Consider the following 17,355-nt stretch of genomic DNA (forward strand, 5'->3'; position numbering starts at 1 on the left):
ATTTGTTTTTGTGCCTCTGCCCTTTGATTTTGAGGCAGGTTTGGCATGCCTCTCATTTTTGGAAGGGTGTGAAAGTGGAATCTGTAGCCTCTGTCTATAATGTCCAGGATCCATTTGTCTTTTGTGACAATATGCCAATTTTTCGAAAATAATGCCAGTTTTCCGCCTAAAGGTGCTGCCATTAGAGCTTTGCTTGGCATGCAAAGGGGAAAGTCATTGTGTCTGCTTTCTGAATGGCTGTGATCTATCCTCTCCACCACTTGGTGTAGGTGCTTGCCATTGTCTGCCTCTAAATGATCCTTGAGATTGCCCTCTACCCCTCGGGCGCCTGTATCTACCTCTGAGGTCTGTCCGTGGCTGGAAAGGACCAATTTTTCTAAGGCCAGTTTCTACTGAAACGTGGAGGTTGTACCTGTAGGAAATCTTTCACTGTTTGCATTGATTTTGCCTTTTCCTCCATTTTCTTTAATACCTCCTCAGCTTTAACACCAAACAATACATCTTTTTGTAGAGGTGCATCTAGTAATTTAGCTTTGACATGATCTGGTAAGGTTTGCTCTTTGAGCCAAGCATGTCTACGTATGACAGACCCTGTAACAGCAGCTCTACATGAGGCCTCTAAAGCATCAAAACCACATTGCAAGGTATGTTTACCCACTTGTTCTGCACCATGCAACAAATCCTGCAACTCCTTCAAGTCTGGTTGTTCAGGTTGTGACATTTTGTTTTTCAACTGAGATAACAAAAACTGTTGATACTTTAACATGTGGAACTGACAGTTTAATGCCCTCATGGTTAAAGTGGCCGAGGTGTATACCTTTTTCCCCCACCTTTCTAAAGCTCTGGAATCTCTCTCTGAAGGTAATGGATTTTTGGCAGTAGAGGCCTTAATTCCCTTGGGACCCTGTGAAATAGTTTCCAGGTCAGCAGCATGGCTTTTGTATAGGAATTGGTGTGAATCAGGAACCTGGTTATACCTGTCAGGCTTAACTGGAGCTGGTGGTAAAGAATCTGGGTTAAGGCTAGCCTCTGAATACACATCATCTAGTATGTCTAAGACAGGAGGGATAGCCAGAGGCCTGTGCTGAGGGAGCAAGAGAAAATCCCTGAGCCTTTTCTTGGAATCTGAGTAATCTTGGCCTTCCCAGTGGAAGTGTTCCCTCAAGGTATGCAAGGTTTCCCCAAAAGAATAGTCCTCAGGGGGGGAGACAGAGGGAATGGACTCTTCTGCATCAGAATCTTCAAAAGGGGAGTATGAATGTTCCTGGTCTTCAGAATGTTCTGAAGTAATGGAGGCCTGGTCCGAGGAAGGGTATTCATCCTCCACTCTGGGCCTATTGTCCGAGGGGGTTTGAGAACCCCTGATAAGAGTAATCAAATCCTCAGCCATTTTGAGCATCTGTTTTTTTAGGCATGGGGCATTGAGAGGGGCCCTGTGGAGCTGGTCTTTTAGTATGCATGGCTGCTTTAGATTTAGTGTAAGCCTTAATGGAAAAAGAAGGCGGCCTGAAGACACCTTGAGAGGTGGCAGGCCTGTCTGAACTCTGAGTTTCCCCGCCAAGAGTGGCGTCGATATCTGTAATCGGGGTGAGGGCCGCGGAGCCTGCGACCTCGGGCACAGAAGACACCGCTAAGGAAGTGTCATCGGTAGTCAGGGGCTGCGTAGGTGCCTCGCTGAGAACCGGAGCACCTGTAGTCGGCTTTAGAGTGGTGTCAGTAGAAGTCGCGGACCTCGTATGTCGGTCCTTATCTTTGCGTCTTTTACTCAAAACTGGAGTCGGAGTATCCGATGACATAATGTAATTAAATTTTTTGCCAAAATAGTGTTGGGCGAACTCCGCCCGACGCTTAATAGTGCATTTGTTAAAGCTAGTACAAAAACGACAGGCCGAGACATCGTGGTCTGGGCCTAAGCAAGGAATGGAAATCCTTATGCGGTATTTGCTTCCCACATGAAATGCAATTATTAACTTTGTCTGACATCGGTCTGAGGCAAGAAAAGTTTCCCCAATGGGGTACTTAGCTTTCAAGATGACTTCAGTTGAAAAATATTCGTAATCTCAGGAGCTGGCCGACCGGCACTTGCGAACTGCTTCTGCTTCGGGCACCGAGCGGCAAGAAAGACTGAAGAAAATGGCGGCTGGTTCTTTTATACCCCTGCCGCACTGATGTCAGGGAAGAAGCGACGACATCTGACGCCGGACCTAGAGTTTGGAATTCGGCCGACCGAGGACCCGCCTGACAGCAGGATACCCCATCTGTTATGACTGCAGCTGTATGCACGATGAACATCTAGGGGCTGGCTAGGATGCCCTGCAAGACTGCAGAGGCAAACCCTGCCCTGGATTTGGAGAAGATAGGCAGGTGGTAATGTTTAGTAAAGGTGTGAACAGATTCATAGGTTGGTACTAGGCTATTGGCCCTAGGGCCTATACAAGCCTAGCCATAACAATTCCCCTGGCTATTTCTTCCCACAAACTTCCCTGAACCCCTGTCTAGCAGGGTGACTGACATGATCCCCAGGGTGAATTTCTCATCTCCCATCCAATCATCAAGGTTACTTTTGAAGAGGGCCAAAGAGGCGCTCTGCTTGACATGTATGGGCAGTCTATTCCAGAGTCTGGGGAGTCAATGGGTCAGGAACCGATCCCTCCAGCATGTTTTGTTCATTGTGATGACAAGGTTTAGATTCCTGGTGAGTATGGCTCTGAGGGATTGGGATTTCTTTAAGAGTAGCAAGTCCAACTGCTCTGGGATGACATGGCCGTGTATGTTAAGCAGAAATCGCCTCTGAGTAGACGATATGCGATAGAGTACAGCCGGAGTCTTTTTTTTTAGTGTCAGCATACGGCATCTGCTTTAGGCCTGTGATTCTTTTAGTGAGGTATTTCTGCGGCCTTTGCAGTTGTTGCAGATGTCTTGAGAGGTACATACCAAACAGGGTGCTGTATTCTATAATGGGTCTAATTAGGGATGAGTACAGTGGGACAATGACCTTTCTACTGGATGAAAAGCCCTTAATGATTAGGTGTGCCACACAGAAGGATTTCCTAACTGTTGTGATTAATGAAGGTGAGACCACTGTCCACCTGTGTCCCCAAGTCTCTTATCACACTTTCTGTGTTTAGTGTACTGCTACCTATGTGGTAATTCACGTTTTTTTCCCAAAGGGGAGAACTATACATTTCTTGGCATTGAGCTTGAGCCCATGGTTCTGGTACCAAGCATCTGTTTCTGTAAGGCCCTTTTGTAGAATATACACATCATTTGGGGATTCAATAATGGCTCCCAGTTTGCAGTCATCTGCGAACTTTGCTAGTCAGAGTTGGCCTGTACTTCAAAAAAGTAGATGCCAAACAAGAGCGGTCCCAGGACTGAACCCTGAGGTACTCCACTTGTCACCTGTCTGGAGCTGGATTCTAAGTCAGCTACTATAACAGTGTGGGTTCTGTCAGTAAGCCAGTTGGCAACCCATCGAGTGACATAGGGATTAATGCCCAGCTTAGTAAGTTTATCTGATTCCACAGTGGGGGATGGCGTTGAAGGCCTTGGCAAGGTCCAGATAGGCTGTGTGGACCACCTTATCCTCGTCCACAGCTCTGGAGACTGATTTGAAGAAGTCAAACAGGTTCAGGAGACAAGATCGGCCCTTCACAAACCCAAAAAGGGTGGGGTCCAGTGTTTAAAGGTTGCCAATGTCTTTGTTTATAAGTTCCATGATAATAGCTTCCATGGCCTTGCAGATCAGGCTTGTCAGACTGATGGGGTAGTAGTTCCCAGGATCCAAGGTAGATCTCCCCTTGTGGAGTGGGATAACTATAGCTGTGCACCACTCAGTGGGCACGAAGCCTGAGGTGAGACTATGATTAAACATGACACTTAGATGAGGTGCCAGTTCATTTTGTAGTTCATGTAGTACACAGCCAGGGATGTCATCTGGTCCTATGGATGCTGTATTCTTAGCTTTGGAGAGTGCGGTTTTTACCTATGTGGCCATTACCGGAATTTGGCAATCTTTCGGTATTGAGATGGGCCCTTTAGGGGGTGAGAAGGAGTGAATTTGGCACTGAATCGATCTGCCCGATATTGGCTATATCCTTGAGATCAGTATATTTAATGCCACTTTGTTGCAGCTCAGAGCAGATCTGAGCATTGCCATTTAGATTCTTGACATAGCTATAAGAATGCATTGTTGTTGTCTTTGGAATCTTTGGCAACTTTATTTTCGTAACTAGCTTTGGAGAATTTTATGAGGGATCTCAGCTTCTTACTGAGGCTGGTAAGGGAGTTTTTTTTTACATCCTGGGATTTTCCTCTTTTCTGCAACAGTTTCTTCCTTTTGTTATAAAGTTTGTTTATGGCAGAGGACCACCAGATTGGCTTCCTTTTTTTGGAGGAGAGCGTCTTGGTTCTACTGGGGATGGCACGATTCATGCAAGAGTGGATGTGCTCGTACAGTACCTTAGTGTAGGATTCAGCAGTCGAAATTTCAGTTTCCGTCTGCATGGGTGTCATGAAGTTTGCCACTTCTGACTTGAGTAGCATGAAGTTGTTTTTTTACGGAGGTTTCCTTACTGGGGTGGGATGTGGATGTCAAGGGTGATTAGCTTATGGTCAGACCTGACCAATGAGGGGGTGACCATAGGTGTGGAGCATCGATTTCCCATGTTGGTAATGACCAGGTCTAGGATATTGGAGCCCCTGGTGGGATTATGGATTAGCTGATCCAGGGCACTGGAATTCATGAATTCCAAGAACCATTGGGCAAAGGTGTTGGTACATGTGTAGTTTTCCCAGCGAATGGCAGGGTAGTTGAAATCACCCAGTATTAGGGTGTTTGGTTGTATCTTAATATTTTCCAGTATGTTTAGAAAGGTGTAGTGAGAATCTTGGGGCATGGTGGGGGATCTGTAGCAAGCTACAATTTGGACTGTAGTCTTACCTAGTGTTAGTTGGACCTAGAGAATTTCAGACGCATTGTGTTGGGCAACTAGCCTGGTGGTGTGACTATCCTTGGTGAATATGGACACTCCTTCACCTTTAGTGTTTCGGTCCTGGTTTGGATGCCAAAAAGTGTGGTAAGAGTTGTAGCATGGTATGCTCTCTGGAACCTTGAACCAGGTCTCAGTTACTGCACAGATATCAATGTTCTCCATTTTTAGTAGTGCCTCGAGAAAGTGCATTCTGAGGTTTAGACTTCTAGCACTGAGTAGCACTACGTTCAGATTTTGCATGCTTGTACCTGTTACAGTGGTGGTTTTGTCCTTTGAACTTTGCCTAAAAAAGGCACTACAGGGGTGGCAAGAGCCTCAGCCAGTAACCTGAATCCCAGGGAAGAAAGGTGCAGACAGATACTGGATCCCCTTTGAATGACACCAGAAGCTTAGCCAATTGTTAAAGTCAATCAATTTGTCCTTATACTGTAGTATCATTCTAGGCGAAGGCAGGATGCTACGCAGGGCTAGGGTCATACCTGCCTGGGCCACATGATCCGAGAGCTCTTCTATGTCTCTTTTCATGTAGTCCAGGGAGGTACATCTCAAGTCATTCACTCCAACATGGACAATGACAGAGTCATATTTGTACTTGTTGTGGAGTGACTTGAGTGCATGCATTATGTGATGGATCCTGGCACTCGACAGGCAGCTGACTGTAATTTTGTCCTTGTTCAGCCTGGTGAGTGGGACATCAGTGTGCCTGACTACAGAGTCACCTATGACTAAGACTTTCTAGTGCTAGGGCGTCTGGCCTCACGTATAACATCTAGAACCGGTTTACTGAGGTTGGCCTTAGGGACTGTTGTTGGGTGGCACACTGGTGTTGTGAGCTATGTGACATTTTGGTTGTGATTGGTGTTTGTTTGCGTTTCAGCTTCGGAAGTCCTTGTTGCTTGGGCAGGTTATTGTTAAGGGCCTCCACATAAGAGGGTTTAGTGTTGCTATGTGAGGGTGGTGTTGGTGTGGGTTTAGAAGGGCTATGTGTTGCTTGAGGTGTAGTGCGGGTGTTAACCTTCTCTTCTTGACTGTCTAGCACAATCTTGGGGGGAGAGAGCTTTGCTTCCAGTTTGGCTATGTAAGTGCATCTCTCGCAGGTTGCAGTGTTGGGTGGTAGGAGGAGAGGGTTGTCTGTGTACGTGAGGCAATTGCTGCATTGCCCCAGTATGCCCAGATTCACCAGGTGGACAGGAGAAATCACCGGAAGCTGACTTTTGGACATGCCTGGTTTGGTGTTTTTTTTTTGTAAAGTACAAGAGCTGTTTTTCCTTACCTTAGCAAGGTACTTTGCAGTTGTAGGCTGTTTAGTGCCTACAGTTAATTTCTCCTCATTAACAAGGAGAGTTGAGTGCTTGTATCAGTTTATGGCTTCCTAATACTTTCCAGCAGGTTTTAGAGCAAGTGCCAGTCACACGGATGCTTAAAGGTAAGATGAAAAAAAATGGTTTATCCTAAACATTGCAGTGTGAACTAGAGGAGTTAGATGTGAAAGTAGGTAACTTAAGTTTTACCTGTAAAAAAGTTAAGTGTTAGTGGAGATGCACTGTTTTTAAAACAGCAAGATAGATTGAAAGGGGGTGGTCACTTTTGTATTCTGGTACTATGGAATACAGTAGGATGGCCAATAAATTTCAATAGTTGAAGGGGAGTGATTTCACAAAATGATAATTTTGTGCTTACTCACACAAGCCAGTAAAAGCAGACAGGAAATGAGATATATGGTCAAATTAACATAAGGGGCAGACAACTAGAAAGATAGTGGTGTTTAAGAACACAGTAACCAGGTGGGGAAAAAATTTTCTGCCCGACTCACAAGAGACTGACCTGTGGTCTCTCCAAGTTTTAATATGCAGTTAAAAACAGAATACACGTAAAATATAAGGTAAAGAAAACAAATCACAGTATTCAAAATAGAAAAAGGCAATAAAGTAATACAAAATACAACAAATAAAAAGCAAACTAACCTTTCCCTCACAGCAAAGTGTAGCAGAGTTTGGGCGAGCGTTTCTAGATGTCCAGGTGGCAGCCTCCAGGATGTCCCTGGTGGGGACTCCTCTGAGGAAAGCTGCAGAGGTGGAGGCTGCTCTGGTGGAGTGAGTCCTGACCTCCTTGGGGAGGCTTTCCATGTTGTTTGTAGCAGAAATGGATGCAGTGTGCTATCCATTTGGAAATGGTTTGTTTGGAGATGGATTTGCCTTCTGCCCCTGCAGCAAAGCTAACCAGCAGCTGATCAGACTTTCTGATGGATTTAGTCCTGTCTAGATAGAATCTGAGCTGTCTGTGCACATCTAGAGAGTGCAGGACCCTTTCTCCCTTGTTCTGTGGATTAGGAAAAAAGGTGGGCAAATTAATGGATTGGTTGAGAGCCACACTGGACACCACCTTGGGCATGAAGGATGGGTTAGTCCTGAGGAATACCCTAACAGCATGGAAGATGATGAAGGGTTCCACAGCCATGAGTGCTTGCAGCTCGGAGACGCTTCTGGCTAAAGTGATGGCCAAAAGGAAAGCCGTCTTCCAGGAGAGAAATTTTAGCTCTGCCGAAGAGTCTGGTTCAAAGTGGAGCAGGGTGAGCTTTTCCAACACAAAGTTAAGGTTCCAAGCTGGGGTTGGTGCTCTTCTGGGTGGCCTCAAATTGCTATCCCCTCTTAGGAAATGCTTGATCAAAGGGTGTGAGAAAAGGGGCTGCTCAGTGGGAAAATGAGCAGAGATAGCTGAGGCCTGAATTTTAAGAGGAAAAAGAGAGGCCACTGTGTAGCAGGTCAGCTAAGTAATCCAGGATGAGAGGGAGGGAGGGCTGTGCCATATTGGCTCCCTTAGCCTGAATCCAGGTACAGAACCTTTTCCATTTGTCAGCATAAGACTTTCTAGTGCTAGGGCGTCTGGCCTCACGTATAACATCTAGAACCGGTTTACTGAGGTTGGCAGATTGATCGGGGGTTAGGGAATAAGCCAAGATGCCAAATTGAGTGTCTGCAATTGGGGGTGCATGAATTCCCCTTCCCTCTGGGTCAGGAGGTTTGGAATCTGAGGAAGATGGCATGGTGGCAGTGAGGACAGGCTGCGCAGCAAGGGGTACCAGTGCTGGCGTGGCCAGTCTGGAGCTGTAAGAATTGTCCTTGGTTTTTCCTCCTTTATTTTGAGCAGTACCCTGGGGATGAAAGGTAGTGGAGGAAAGACACAGACCGATAGATTGACCCAGGGGAAGGACAGGGCATCCACTTTGCAAGCCATGCAGTGATGCTCCCTGGTGCAGAACTTGCTGAGCTGATGGTTGGTGTGGGAGGCAAAGAGGTCGACCTTCGGGATGCCCCATTTCTGAGTTATTAGGGTGAAGGTTCCTCTGTTGAGCTGCCACTCGTGGGTCCAGAAGACTTCTGCTCAAGTGGTCTGTCAGAGAGTTGAGAGAACCTGGTAGGAATTGTGCTGACAGGTGGAGTTGCATGGCAGAGACTGTGTGCCAAAGGGTCATGGCCAGCCTGCATAGAGGGTAGGAGCGAGTCCCTACCTGCTTGTTGATATACCACATCACAGTGGTGCTGCCTGTTTTGATCAGGAGAGCCCCTGGGGAGAGAAGGGGTTTGAAAGCTATCAAGGTGTGCTGCACAGCAATCATCTTTTTTTGGTTAATGTGGAGATAGATTTGCTGTGGGGCTCCATTGGCCCTGTATGCATTTGTCGTCCAGACAGTCGGATACGTCTGTGGCGGGGGGGTGGGGGTGAGAAAGGTAGTCCCTTGTTGTGGGAGCATGCTGTTGCACACCAAAGAAAGTTTTTTCCTGAGGCAAGGTATTATAGGTATAAGAGTCTCCAGGTCTTGAGTGTGTTGACACCAAAGGCTCTTTAGGTACCACTGAAGTTTCCTCATATGCAGTCTGGCATATGGAATGAGTAGAATGCAAGATGCCATGAACCCCAGAGCTTGCAGGATCTTCCTTGCAGATAGCTGGGGTCTGGTGGCTAGTTGAAAGAAGCAGACTGTCGAGAAAGTTTGCTTTTCTGGTATAAAGAATGTCATCTGTGATGCTGTGTCCAGGCTTGCTCCCAGGAATATAATTCTTTGGGTGGGTACCTGTTTGGATTTCTTTTCATTGATTGTGTATCCTAGGGAGGTTAGTAGGGACTTTACAAAGGCCAGGTGCTGGAGCAGCTTTTCCTAGCTGTCTGCATGAATTAGGCAGTCATCTAAATATGGCTAAATCTGGATATTCCTTTGTCTGCAAAAGGCAGTCTGGAGCCAGACATTTTGTGAAAACTCTGGGAGCAGTAGATAAGCCAAAGGGAAGTGCAGAGAACTGAAAGTGTTGAGACCCTGTCCTGAAGCGTAGATATTTCCTGTAAGATTCCCTGACAGGAATGTGGAGGTACGCCTCTTTAAGGTCTAGGGTGGCTAGCCAAGCCTCCTTGGAGATAATGGGTAGCAGCTGCTGGAGGGTGAGCATTTTGAGTTTTGGGATCACCAGCAAGTTGTTTAGACTGGATAGATCGAGGATGGGGAGCCAGGTGCCCTCTTATCTGGGTACCAGAACAAGTCTGGAGTAGAAACCTTGCCCTTTCTGTTCTGCAAGAATATGCTCTATTGCCTCAGAGAGAGCAGGGAAAGGACTTGCTTTTGTGCCTCTGCGCACTGGTTTGGAGGTAGATCTGGGAACCCTTTTGGAGTTGGAAGGGTGTGGAAAGAAAATTTGTATCCCTGGGACAACACGTTGAGAACCCAGCAGTAGTTGGTAATGGTGGCCCAGGTGCTTGGGTGAAAGGGGAGTTTTCCTCTTAGGGGTAAGTGAACGTGGGCAGAGGTTGGGGGTGGGGGAGGCGAGTCATTGTGAGTGCTTACCATAAGGGGGTGGCTTAGAACTCCCTGGTTTTGAAGTGGAGGTAGTTCACTGCATAGATCTCTGCATTCTCTGTGGCTGCTGTCTGGGGGGTCTGGTTCCCCAGGGTCTGGGCTGAACTGGCATGGTGGGAGCAGGAATGGACCAGTGCTTGGTGGGACAATGCCTGCTGAACCTGGGTGGCTGGACCTGTAAGAAATTTGTCTGCATAAATTTTGCTTTTTCTTTCAACTTTTTTAAGACCTCTTCTGCCTTAGTGCCAAATAAGCTGTCTTTGTGCAAGGGGGCATCCAACCATTTAGATTTGGCATGGTCTGGCAAGGGTTATTCCTTAAGCCATGCATGCCTTCTAAGGACAGAGCCAGTGACTGCTGCCCTGCAAGAAGCTTCTAGGGCGTCAACAAGTACAGTTGTGTACACTTGCCATAAATGTAGATGTTAGAGTGCATTCACTGTTGCAGTCATCACACTTGAGTTATCTGCCTGAAGGTAGCCCTCAGTCAGCCCGAATACCACAGACTTAGTATTTCTGCATCGGATGTGGTCACTCCAGGACTGATGTCAGGTTGTCAGAGGTACAAAAACAGGCAGCCGACACCATTACATCAGTTTTTCTTGCCCCAAATGTCAGAAGCCCCCAAACAGGGAGCTAAGTTATAGTGGGGAAAACACCACCAGTAAAACGTAAATACCAATACCAATACCCCAGAAGGGGTGAGTAAAGCCATAGAGGAGAGAGAGAGAGAGAAAAAAACAGGGGGCTGGAGGGAGGTAAACCAAGACTGCAACAGTGAATACACTCGAACATCTACATTTATGGTAAGTGTACACAACTGTACTATGTTCTTCGGGTTTCACTGTTGCAGTCATCACACTTGGGTAGAGTCCCAAAGTTGAAGAAGGGTGGAGGCAGTCAAGAAGAGTTAGGGCTGGCTAGTATACCTTGCAGGACTGCTGTAGCAAAACCTGCCCTGGAATTGGAAAATATAGGCAGGTGGTAATGTTTGGTGAAGGTGTGTACAGAACTCCAGGTTGCAGCTTCCAGGATGTCCCTGGTAGGGACTCCCTTGAGAAATGCTGTAGAGGTAGATGTTGCCCTCGTGGAATGTGTTCTGACCCCCTGAGGGGTTGGTTTCCCATGGTGCTTGTAGCAGAAATGGATGCAGTGTGCTATCCATTTGGAAACAGTTTGTTTTGAAATGGCCTTGCCCTCTTCCCCTGTTGCAAAGCTGACTAGTAACTGGTTAGATTTTCTGAAGGGCTAAGTCCTATTCAACGTAGAATCTGAGCTGTCTGTGCACATCCAAGGTGTGCAGGATCCTTTCCCCTTTATTTTGAGGATTAGGGAAGAAGGTAGGCAAATGGATGGATTGGTTGAGAGCCACACTAGGCATAAAGGAAGGGTTAGTCCTGAGAAAAACCCTGTCAGCATGGAAAATAATGAAAGGCTACACAGCCATCAGTGCTTGTAGCTCAGACACTCTTCTAGCTGAAGTGATGGCTAGAAGCAAGGCTGTTTTCCAAGAGAGGAATTTTAACTCTGCTGATGCAGCAGGTTCAAAGGGGGGGGCTTGAGATTTTCCAGTACAAAGTTAAGGTCCCAGGCAGGGGTGGGTGCTCTTCTTGGTGGTCTTAAATTGTTTGCCCCTCTCAGGAACTGTTTGATAAGAGGGTGCGAGAAGAGAGGTGGCTCAGTGTTGTAATGAGCAGAAATGTCTGAGGCATATATCTTAATGGAGGAGAAGGACAGATCCTGGTGGAGTAGATCTGCTAAGTAATTCAGGATTAGAGGCAGGGAGGGTAGTGTTGTGTCCTCTCCTTTAGACTGAATCCATGAGCAGAACATTTTCCACTTATCAGCATAGAATTTTCTTGTACTGGGTCTTCTGGCTTCAGGAATGATGTCCAGCACAGGTTGCTGTGCGAGAATTCAAGGAAAAAGCCAGGCTGCAAGATTTAATGTTTGCAGTTGCGGGTGCAAAATCTGTCCCTCCTGCTGAGAGAGAAGGGTTGGTTTCTAGCATAGGTGCCAGAGTGGCACCAGTGTCAGGCTGCACAGGAGTGGGTACCAGTGCTGACGTGGCCAATATGAGGCGATCAGAACTGTCCTTGGTCTGTCTTGTTTTATCTTGAGTAATACTCTTGAGAGAATGGGCAGAGGGGGAAAGTCATAGATTTAGAGATTCACCCACTGAAAAGATAGGGCATCCACTTTCCAGGCCCTGTTGTGAGGAGTCCTGGTGCAGAATTTTTTGAGCTGGTGGTTGTAGGGGGAGGCAAAGAGATCCTCTGGGGTCCCCATCTCTGAATCAGAAGGCTGAAGGTGCTGGGCTCCAATTGCCACTCGTGGGGGTCTAGGAGATTTCTGCTTAAGTCGTTTGCCAGTGGGTTTTGTTTGCCTGGCAGGAACTGAGCTTGCAGACGGACTTGAATGTCTAAGGCTGTGTTCCACAAGGCCATGGCTAACCTGCAGAGTGGGTAGGAATGGGTTCCCCCCCTGCTTGTTGACGTGCCACATAAATGTGGTGTTGTCTGTTTGTATTAGCAGTTGTCCTGGGAGGAGTAGGGATCTGAAAGCTGTCAGTGCATTCTGTACAACTAGCATCTCTTTTTGGTTGATGTGCAGATGAATTTGACTTGGGCTCCAGTGGCCCTGAATACATTTGCCATCCATGTGTGCCCCCCAAGCATAGTCTGATGCATCTGTGGTTAGGGTCTGGGCGGCGTGGGGTTGAATAAAAGGCAGTCCCTTGATGTGGTTGCATGCTTCTGCCCACCAAAGGAACATTGTCCTTAGACAGAGTATGATAGGAATGACAGTTTCCAGGTCCTGAGAATGTTGGCACCAAAGACTTAAGTACCACTGAAGTTTCCTCATATGCAGTCTTGCATATGGAATTAGCAGTACACATGAGGCCAAGAACACTAGGGCTAGCAGTATTTTTCTTGCTGATAGCTGGGTTCTGTTGGCCATTTTTTTGAAGTAGTCTGTCAGATAGACTTGTTTTTCTGAAGTGAGGAATGCCATCTGGGAAGTTGTGTCCAAGCTTGCTCCCAGGAATACAATCTTGACTGGGTACCAGTTTTGATTTTTCACTGGTGGTGTACCCCAATGAAGTGAAGGTTTTTCACCAATGTCAGATGCTGCTGCAGCAGCAATACCTGACTGTCTGCCGGAATCAGGCAGTCGTCCAAGTATGGGTAAATTTGAATATTTCTCTGCCTGCAGTATGCAATGGCTGGAGTCAAGAATTTTGTGAATACTCTGGGTGCAGTATATAAGCCAAAGGGAAGTGCAGAGAACTGATAATGCATAGATCCGGCACTGAAACTTAGATACTTCCTTCATGACTCACTTATGGGGATGTGTAGATAGACTTCTTTTAAGTCTAGGGTGACTAACCAGGCATCCGTGGCTAGCATGGGAAGAAGTTGTTGCAGGGTAAGCATTTTGAATTCTGGTACCACCAGGAAGGTGTTGAGAATTGAAAGATCCAGGATTGGGCGCCAAAAGCCCTCTTTCCAGGGTACCAGGAAGAGTCTGGAGTAGAATCCTTGACCCCTCTGTTCTACAGGAACTGGTTGAATAGCTCTGATATTGAGCAGGGAAAGTACGTGATTTTGAGCCTCTGCCCACTTGTTTGGAGGAAGATTTGGGAACTCTCTTGGGGTTGGCAGTGAATGGAAATAGAATTTGTACCCCTGGGATACAATGTTCAGGACCCACCGGTCCTGAGTGATGGACATCCAGTTTTTTGCATGAAGGGCAAGTTTTCCTCCTAGGGGCACAAGCAATTGGGCAGGGCTGGGAAGTGGAGTAAATAAGACATTGTGAACTTCTTCCATAAGGAGTAGGAGGCTTACCACTCCCTGCTTTAGGGTGGGGGCACTCCACTGCTTAGATCTCTGCATACCATGAGACCGTAGTCTGGGTGGTCTGTTTCCCCTGGGTCTGGTCTGAGAAGGCCTAGAGGGGGCTGGAAAGGACCAGTGTTTGGAAGGGCAATGCCTACTGACTTTAGGGGGTTGCACTTGCAAAAAAATCCTTGACAGTCTGCACAGACTTAACTTTTTCTTCCATCTTTTTAAGAACCTCTTCTGCTTTGGTGCCAAACAAACAGTCCTTATTCAAAGGCGCGTCTAACAACTATGATTTGACATGGTCTGGCAAGGTCTGTTCCTCAAGCATGTCTTCTCAGTACAGAGCCAGTGACTGCTGCCCGGCAAGATGCTTCTAGGGTGTCAAAGCCACACTGCAAAGTATGCTTGCTGACTTGGCTTGCAGAGTGCCTAAGCTCCTGCAATTCTTTATTCTCTGCACAGTCTGAAAGGTTTGCCACTTTTTGTTTAATAAGTTCCATAATATGTTGCTGCTACTTCAGCATGTGAAACTGCTTGTTTTCTGAAAAAAAAAAAAAAAAAAAATATCTCTTGTTTTCCCGCCTTACTAAGCTAGAATAGTCCAGTTTCAGAGCTTGCTGATCCCTGGGCTTTGTTTGCAGTTCCTGTTACTGAATCTTTACCTAATTTGGAACAGAGGAGGTTCCCTTGCTTACCAGTGGGAGTGGGAAGCATTGAGCTGCCTGTTGGTCCAGTTTTGTGAGGTTTCAGCCAGTAACTTGTAGTTTATTGGTAGTTTTGGGCCAGTTCCTAGCTTCTTTCAGCCCCCTGATATAAAAAACGCTAAACGCTTGCTGATTTAGCGAGCTGCTACTGTTGCACACTAGGGCAGCCGGTTAAGCAGATTTAAACTATTAGGGCTACCTAAATTACACTCTTCAAATTTTCCCTTAAAACTACCTTCCTCGAACTATACTACTGATCTAATCAGCGTATCCTATAACTAAAAGATCATCTCTACTTGACTCCAAGTAGACTATTCTCTATCTGTTAAACCTAGCACTTGCTCCTACAGTACTTATTACCTTGATACGGCACTCTTGTCATAGATAGTACCCCAAAAGGCAACCCCCATTTCTCGGTCACCCGCATCCCGGAATCTTTTTTAACGTTTTTGTCTATCCTTCTAGCATGTCGAGGGATCAGTTGCTAGTGTCCTCTCCTGCTCAGCTGGTGAACCTGGGAATATTGAGGCAATGTTACAATTGCCTCATGTACACAGACAACCCTCTCCTCCTCCCACAAAACACAAATACATGCGAGATGCAACTATACGGCCAAACTGGAGGCTGAGCTCTCTCAACATAGGACTGGCAAGACCAGTCAGGAGGAGAAGGTTACCACACACACTATAGACCCAGTCTCACATAGTACCATTACAACCTCAAATCATACACATAAACACACAAAGACATACTCGGAGGCTCTGATCAAAAATCTACCAAAACAGCAGAGGCCACCAAAGCAGACACCCAAACAACCACCACCTCAGAACACAACACCTGCAACACATAGACCTCACAGTCAGAGTGTCAAACAGTCACAGCCCTTAAGGCCAAACACAATGCCAGACACACTAGTCATTGGTGACTCCATAGTCAGACACACTGACGCCCCGCTCACCAGACTGAGTAAGGAGAAGGTCACAGTAAGCTGTCTGTCGGGTGCTAGAATCCGCCACATAACGCAAGCACTCAGGTCTCTCAACAGCAGGTACAAATATGACTCAGTCATTGTCCACGCTGGTGTAAACGACCTGAGACGCACCTCCTTGGACTACATGAAAAGAGACATTGAGGAGCTCTCTGATTATGTAGCCCAGGCAGGTATGACCCTGACCTTGAGCAGTATCCTACCTTCACCAAGAATGATGCCACAATACAGAGATAAGATGATCAGCTTTAACAATTGGCTTAAACACTGGTGTCATTCAAAGGGGATCCAGTATCTGTCTGCCTGGGATGACATGCTGGACAAGCCACGCTGCTTAAGGGACGGCTTGCACCTGTCACCCTGGGATTCGGATATTGGCAAAGGCTCTTGCCACCCCATAGTGCCTTTTTTAGGCAAGGCTCAAATTCTAAACCTACCACCCTAGTACACAAAAAAGGAAAAAAACTAAGGGTAATGCTGCTCAATGCCAGAAGTCTAAATCTCAAAATGCACGCACTCGAGGCCCTTCTCAGTATGGAGAACATCGATGTCTGTGCTGTGACAGAAACCTGGTTCAAGGCTCCTGAGAGCACCCCAGCGCTATCAGGTTTTACCTCATATCATGCGTTCCGGCCCCAAAATCCGGACAACACCAAGAAAGGAGGAGGGGTATCCATATTCATCAAGGACACCCACACCTCAAGACTGGTGGCAACGCATGATGCATCGGAGACCATCCAGGTGCAATTAACCGTAGGCAAGACTGCTCTGCAAATTGTAGCATGTTACAGGCCACCCTCACAAACTCAGGAACCTCACATGGCCTTCCTGAAAACACTAGAGGGGATAAATGTATCACCAAACACCATCATACTAGGTGACTTCAATTACCCTAATATAGACTGGGAACACTACTCAAGCCCAAACACCCTAGCCCAAAAGTTCCTGGAATTCATAAACTCAAATGCCATGGAACAACTAGTCGCCATCCCCACAAGAGGAGATAACATACTTGATCTCATCATCACGAACATGGGAGCACAATGTTCAACACCGGAAGTATACCCCTCACTGGTGAGATCAGATCACAAACTAACCTCGCTGGAGGTCCTCATCCCACCTCCACCTGAAATAAAAAAGACCACAGTAAAGAACTTCTCAAAAGCCGACTTCACACTTCTAAAGACTAGTGTGGTCTCCTTTAAGGCCCCAGAACCGGTGGAAAACAGTACTCAAGCCGCTGAATCACTTACAAATGCCTTCTACCAGCACCTGCAGGACTGCATGGATAAGGCAATCCCAAGCAAAACAAAGACTCTTTGTACCAAAGGCAAGCGTCCAGTCTGGTGGACCCCAGCCATAAACAAACTCTACAACAAAAGGAGGAAGCTACTACAAGATAGAGCAAAATCCTTAAAAGGTAAGACACCCTTGATCACTATAAGTAAAAAACTAAGAGCTCTCATAAAATCATCTAAAGCAAATTTCGAGAGAAAAATAGCTAAAGACTCAAAAGACAATCATAAGGCCTTCTTTAGCTATGTTAGAAACCTAGGAGGTAACTCCCAGATATGCTCAGAACTAGTTCAAAATGATGTGAAGATTACTGATCCTACAGACATTGCCAACATACTGGCTGACAGGTTCAGTGCAAACTTCTCCCCTCCCCAAAAGGAGAGATATCTATACCAGACGATTGCAGCCCCCCAAACATCTCCAGCGCCCAAGTGAGAAGTGCTCTCTCCAAAGCAAAAAACACAGCATCCATGGGACCTGATGGTGTCCCCGGCTGTGTGCTCCACGAACTCAATGAGGAATTAAACCCACAGCTAGGACAGCTGTTTAATCAAAGTCTTACCTCTGGATACGCACCCAGGAGTGGCGCACTGCAACTGTGGTCCCACTTCACAAAGGCGGTGCCTCCACCGCCCCTGGAAATTACCGCCCCATTAGCTTGACAAGCCTTATCTGCAAAG

General features: G+C 46.7%; 1 protein-coding gene across 2 annotated transcripts in view; it reads right to left on the reverse strand.

Annotated features, from left to right (window-relative positions):
* The window catches only part of ILRUN (inflammation and lipid regulator with UBA-like and NBR1-like domains), a 778,716-nt gene that overhangs the window by 296,587 nt on the left and 464,774 nt on the right, over window positions 1-17,355 (reverse strand). The window lies entirely within an intron of this gene.

Source organism: Protopterus annectens, chromosome 7.part0, assembly GCF_019279795.1.
Source record: "Protopterus annectens isolate FY-2018-M chromosome 7.part0, PAN1.0, whole genome shotgun sequence".
Taxonomy (NCBI): Eukaryota; Metazoa; Chordata; order Ceratodontiformes; family Protopteridae; genus Protopterus; species Protopterus annectens.